The sequence below is a fragment of the Mandrillus leucophaeus genome, unplaced genomic scaffold (genome assembly GCF_000951045.1).
Source record: "Mandrillus leucophaeus isolate KB7577 unplaced genomic scaffold, Mleu.le_1.0 Scaffold14, whole genome shotgun sequence".
Classification (NCBI taxonomy): domain Eukaryota; kingdom Metazoa; phylum Chordata; class Mammalia; order Primates; family Cercopithecidae; genus Mandrillus; species Mandrillus leucophaeus.
The window spans coordinates 7,411,576-7,417,575 of NW_012101365.1; the positions used below are offsets into that span (position 1 = coordinate 7,411,576).

The following is a 6,000-nucleotide window of genomic DNA, read 5'->3' on the forward strand; positions in this document are numbered from 1 at the left end:
CCAAGCAAGAATGCAGACCACTGGGTTTCCTCAATGTTTGAGAATGAATACTTTTAAAACAGAATATACCAATAGGTGATAAGGATACCACACACCCAGATGCTATTTCCTTCCTTCAAAGCTCTTTTGGCACATTGATCTTCTTAACAATCACAGAAGATAGATATTGTTGTTCCTGCTTTATAAATCATCCAACAGAGGCTGGAAGACTATGGTGCCTTGGATACGGCCTCACAGGGGCATAATGGCAGAAGTCAAATTAAAACATTGAATTTCCGAGTCTAGGTAAGGCACATGTATGAGAACGCTTTTACTCCATTGCTCTCAATGCTTACTGATTTTAAGCTTTTAAGTCATCACAAATCTATATATTTTCAACCTCGGTCTATAGGCAGAATTCATTAAAGAGATTTATTAGACAGGCAGTCTAGAAAAGATGACTATTTTCAGAAGCTACTGCTCCCTAGTCCTCCTTAGGTAGAAAACCTTAATTTGTCTTCCCAAATTCCCTTTACCTCAGAGAATAGCTTTGTGGATGGAAAGGCAATAATAAAAGATCAAACTCAGTCCAGCATCAAATGATCAGCCTTTTCTCTCTATTGCAGCAAATTACAGGTTTCCCCTAGGTCCAGCAGTTACTTACATGGTGAAGTTCATCTAAATAACCTGGCCAGCCTATGGTGGTGGTGGGGCAGAGGGAGGAGGCAAGTGTTCCCCCACCCCAACCCCATTTCTCATTGAACTCTACTCATTAGAGGAGGCTGGGGTGCAAATCAGCTTAACATGTCAATAAGCCACCAAGGAAATACAAAAATTGACAGCTGAGGAATCCCAGCTCCCAACTTCCTCCACTATAGAAACCCTCAGTAAAAAGGTTTCTCAGCTTCCTCACCAGGTCACTTAAATGAGTAGTGACATTTGAGTCCCTCAGAGTAATTAATTTCCTCTGTCTCCAATAGCTTCTCATATTTTAAATGAATTTTTACAAATCTCAGATCCTGCAGCCTCCCTGCTCCTTCTCCAGTCCTGTTGTTCCCCAAGGTACCATAACAAATAGCTCCCACTCATATTTGCCTTGCAAACTCACATAAACTGGAAATGATAAATATATTATCTGGGCTTTTAATGGACCATTGTTTAATTTTCTATGCTTGTCTGGCTGGGGAAGAGATGAATATTACCTTGTGGAGAATAAGATTTCTATTCCATTTAAGGGGGGTTAGGGGTAATCTATGGCAGAAGAGCAATGCTCTGTTCATCCTAATAGGCAGTGCTGCTAATTAAAAGTGTTGGAAGGGACATCCATCCACCAGTCTGTGATTCATTCAGCATTATCCCCAGTAAACAAGAAATAGATATTGGAATGAATGCTTCTAATTTGTCAAAAGAATAGGCGTTTTCAATTGTGCCTTCCTGGCTCCTGTATGAAGTACATAATTCAGTGTTGCCATCATTTAAAAGTTTAGGACGTCAAAATAACAGTACTTTCCCTTTGTGCTCATAAATCTGCAAGCCTGTTTTCCATGTTTCTGCATTTATCTTACATATTGTTTGACTTTATTTTCCACAGTTGAGAATAGTTTCCTCTGTTGGTAAGTATATTGAAATGGGCGGTGGGGTGGAGCGGTGCATTTAAGAAAGAGAGTTAACACAGTTCTGTTGAAAATCAAGCCCATCTGAGATGATCTATTAGAAGTGGCTAAAACAGAGGCAGGAAAACCTAAGGATCCTAATGACATTTTCTAGGTACTTAAAGAAAAGACAAAAGAGAATCAATATTCTCTTCCTGTAACGATAAACACAAAGTCGACTAGAGAAAAGCAACCCGAAGCACTAATTCCAAAGGCTCCATGAACCCTCTGATGTGTTTTAAGAAGGAACACAAAATACAAAAGCTACCACTTCGAGAGAACCCAGAGATATTTGTGGGAAATTTTTCCAAGGAGAAAGATATATTTACCCTTGTGTTGTGCAAAAGAGTTCTTCAATCATGAAGACTGAGAGTCAGGGCTCACCACCATGTCTTCCTGAGTACTGAAAACAAACAAAACATGATATTAAAAAAGTAAACATTAATTATTTAATGGTCTTGTTTTTCTTCTCTCTCAGTCAAGAAACATTTGCTAACTTCCTCCCAAACACCAGGCACTGGAAATAGAGAGATGGATAAAATAAAAATACAACTGACAAAAAATTCAACAAAAACAGACCACTGTGCATGAGGCAAGAGGTAGTCACAGAATGCCTCTTAGAAGAGAATCAGGATATGTGTGTCTGTTTGCGTCTGAGATACATACATATGTACATACATACATATCTACACATACACAAAAGAGCATAAGAATTTTTAAAGAACTTCCCCACATTTGTAATTCATCTGACTTTCTAAAGAGCTTGGGCTCTCTTGCCTTGAGATCAGTAACAGGAAGGCACTGGAGAATATGTTGAGTCTGAAAAGCGATCAGACCCTTTAATCTGTAATTCAGCTTCTGCATTCCTTCTTCTTCGTCTTCTTTTTTTTTTAGAGACAGGGTGTCACTCTGTTGCCGATGCTGAAGTGTGGAGTGCAGTGGCGGAATCATGGCTCACTGCAGCCTCAACCTCCTGGGCTCACGTGATCCTCCTGCCTCAGCCCCTTGAGTAGCTGAGGCTACAGGTGTGCCACCATGCCTAGCTAATTTTTGCATTTTTTTATAGAGACAGGATTTCACCATGTTGCCCAGGCTGGCTGGATTCCTTCTTAAGGAAACAATTATGAAGGCAGACTGGTATTTACGCACAAGGATATTCATCATAGGGTTATTCGTAAGAGGGAAACACCCCACAGAGGAATAAAAAAAAAGTTGGTATTTCTGCGTAGAAGAATAATATGTACATATAAAAACAAATTTTTAAATGTTGAGTATCTAGAAAATATATTTTGTATAATGTAACAAAATTGTTGATAAAGTTTAAGCTTATCCATGGGTTGGTCCTCAAAAATAACAGTGGTCATCTTTGGAATATGATTGCAAGTTATTTTTCCCTTGTTCCTTTATGCTTTCCAAATTTTCTACAGACAGCATGCATTATTCTTCCAGACAGAAAATAAGCAAACAGAAGTTTCAGCTCCAATATCACAATTTCTGTATCACTTCTCTCAATTAGTTGGGGACTCCCTATTCCCCAGGAATACCTCCGTTCTGAAGGTAACACTGCGCTGGAATTATCCATTTCCATCTCTGCCTCCCATGGTTGTGAGTGCCTCTGATAACATTTTTATGCCTTATTAAACTTTGCTTCCCATAAACCTAGTCAGAGACTGGCACAATTGTCATTCCATCAATGTTTGCTGCCTAAGGGAGGAATGAAGGTGTGAATGAATGAACAAAAGAATTAATTAATGAAATTGACCTGACGAAAATTATACTAAGAAAATTGTTCATTCAAAATAATCAGTGACAATAAAAAGTGATGTTCCATTTGGATTCATAAAAGATACAAGAAGATGGAAAGCAGGAAGGCAGCAATTTTTCAGAGCAGTCAGTAAAACAAAAAAACAGACCTTATGGTTAAAAATATACACACACACAAACTCAATATAATAAAATATCACAGCCTAGTGATTTTCCAATGTATTCCAAGACCAAGAATCTGTTTAAGGCAGGAATATTTATCTAGTAACAGTATCCCATTACAACAACTCAGTTATTTTACACATTTGGAGTTACATATATATAAACTAAGTAGAGGCTTATTATTAGTTTTAATCAGAAATGAATGGTTGACTCTCTGTTCAAGGGAAAAAAGGTTACAGGATAGATTATTGTAGTGCTTTTTAGAAATTCAACTTAATCTACTCATAAAACTAGTGATATATAGCCAGGGTATTAATATACAGTTATATTTTTCTGGAGGTAGACCTGATTTAATTCCCATTTTTGTCTTTTAAGAGTCAGGTAACCTTGAACAAGTAATTTGACTTCTCTAAGTCTCAGTTTTCTTGTACATAAAGTGGGATAATAAGTCCAACCTGACAGGGTTATTGTAGAAAACAAACAAAAAAATGACAGAAAGCATGGAATTCAAAACAGGCTTCAAGTTCATATCTTTTTACGTAAAAACCCGGAGCTCTTAAACATACATCGATCTTCCTTTATATTATATGCCATAAAGTATGCTAAGCACTCTACAAATATTTTCTCATTTAATCCTCATCATATTTGGTGTTAGTGAAACCACCTTTGCAAAAATCATATCAGTGAAAAAATTACGGCAGTGAGGGTGATCTGACCTGACCAACTCTCTTCTTGCCTTGAGTCTTCAAGTTGCCCTTCATTATTTCTGGGCTTAAATCAAGGTCACTTTGGGAGAAACTTAATTTATAGTTTAAATGATAATAGCCTTCCCAAATCCCAACCATCTTTTAAAGCTAATGAGAAACCAGAAGGCTAGGAGGATAGAGAAACCTGAATTTTGCTAAGGTGAAATCATTGCTAGCCATTATTCAAAGCTCACAAGATATGCAACTTCCCCACTTACTCCTGCAGATAACATCACTATTGCAGAACCTAAGAATGGCCTTTTGAAATAACTTTTCAGGTTTTTTTTGCATGTCTGATGACCTGTGGCTCCACCTGGACCCAGCAACCATGTCTGTGACCTCACCTGTGACCAGCCCTGCAGAAGGATCATTTTTCACACCCCTATGATTGTACCCCAATCAATCAGCAGCAAGCACCCACTGCTCTAGCCACCCCCACCACTTCCCCGAAACTACCTTCAAAAAATCCTGCCCCAAAATCCTCTAGGAGGCTGATTTGAGTCAGAATAAAATCCCAGTCTTCCGTTAGCTGGCTCTACGTGTAAAAAACTCTCTATTGCAATTTCCCTGCCTTGAAAAATTGGCTCCATCTGGGCAGCATGCAAGAAAGTTTAGGAAGTCCTGTTTTCTACTTTATAATCCTCTGATTTCTGTAAAATTGGAAGAAATGTCCCCTCTTTCATTTCTTATTTTAGTTATTTAATTCTTCTCTCATTTTTTCTTAATCCAGCTAAAGATTTGTAAATTTTAATCTTTTCAAAGAATCAACTCTGTTTCATTTATTTTCTCGGTTGCTTTTGCATTCTCCATTTTATCTTACGTTTCCACTTTAAATAAGAGAAAATTGATGCTCAGTATTAAACACTTAATGAGTGTGTGAGCCAAGATTCAAACCCAGAATGTCTGGTTCCAAAACCTAATCTCATTAACTGTTACGAAAAGAAGGTACTAAATCTGGGTTTGGACACAGGCTCTGACTCACACAAAGTTCAGTTTACAATTTTACCTTGTTGCATTTTGTTATTTGGAATGCAACAACTTGAATTTTATTCCCTCTTAAGTCACACTTAAGTGCCTCCTACTTATTTTCTTATTAAATATTTCAAGCATGAACCTGAATATAGACATAATTATAACAAAAACCTATGTACTGATGTCAGCTTGGTCAGATATTATCATTCTGTCTTATTTGCTTCAGATCTTGTTTTTAAATATAAAACATTGTAGAAATAAGCAAACTCTCCCATGAATTCTTTCCCAATTCCACAAAGATAACAACTCTCCTAAATTTTCATGCAAATTTTTCTGTTTCTAATACAAATTTGTATTCATAAACAATATATGCTACTGGTTTGCATGTTTTAGAACTTTATTTAGATGGTATCCTAACTGTAGGTATCCATTTAAAGTCTATTTTTTCTAATACTATATTTTCAAGATTTTGTCCATTAGAAATAATTTTTTTAACATGTAGATAGTATTTTATCACATGTTTATATTTTAGCCTAATGATCCATATTTGATGGTATTTGGGCAGTTTCCAAATTTTGCTAACACAAGTAATGCTGCAATGGACAACGTATACTCCTTGGGTACCTATGTGCGAGATTTATTGGTGGACGTGTTGTGCCATGGAGTACATGCATCTTCAAAATTATTACTTTTTTTTTTTTTTTTTTAGATGGAGTCTTGCTGTG

General features: G+C 36.8%; 1 protein-coding gene across 2 annotated transcripts in view; it reads right to left on the reverse strand.

Moving 5' to 3' along the window:
• DAB1 (Dab, reelin signal transducer, homolog 1 (Drosophila)) overlaps nt 1-6,000 on the reverse strand; it is a 1,330,586-nt gene that overhangs the window by 696,752 nt on the left and 627,834 nt on the right. For both annotated transcript variants that reach the window (XM_011973852.1, XM_011973851.1), the window contains exon 3: nt 1,961-2,034. The gene's annotated coding sequence lies outside the window, so the exon portion shown is untranslated. The remainder of the gene's footprint in view (nt 1-1,960; nt 2,035-6,000) is intronic.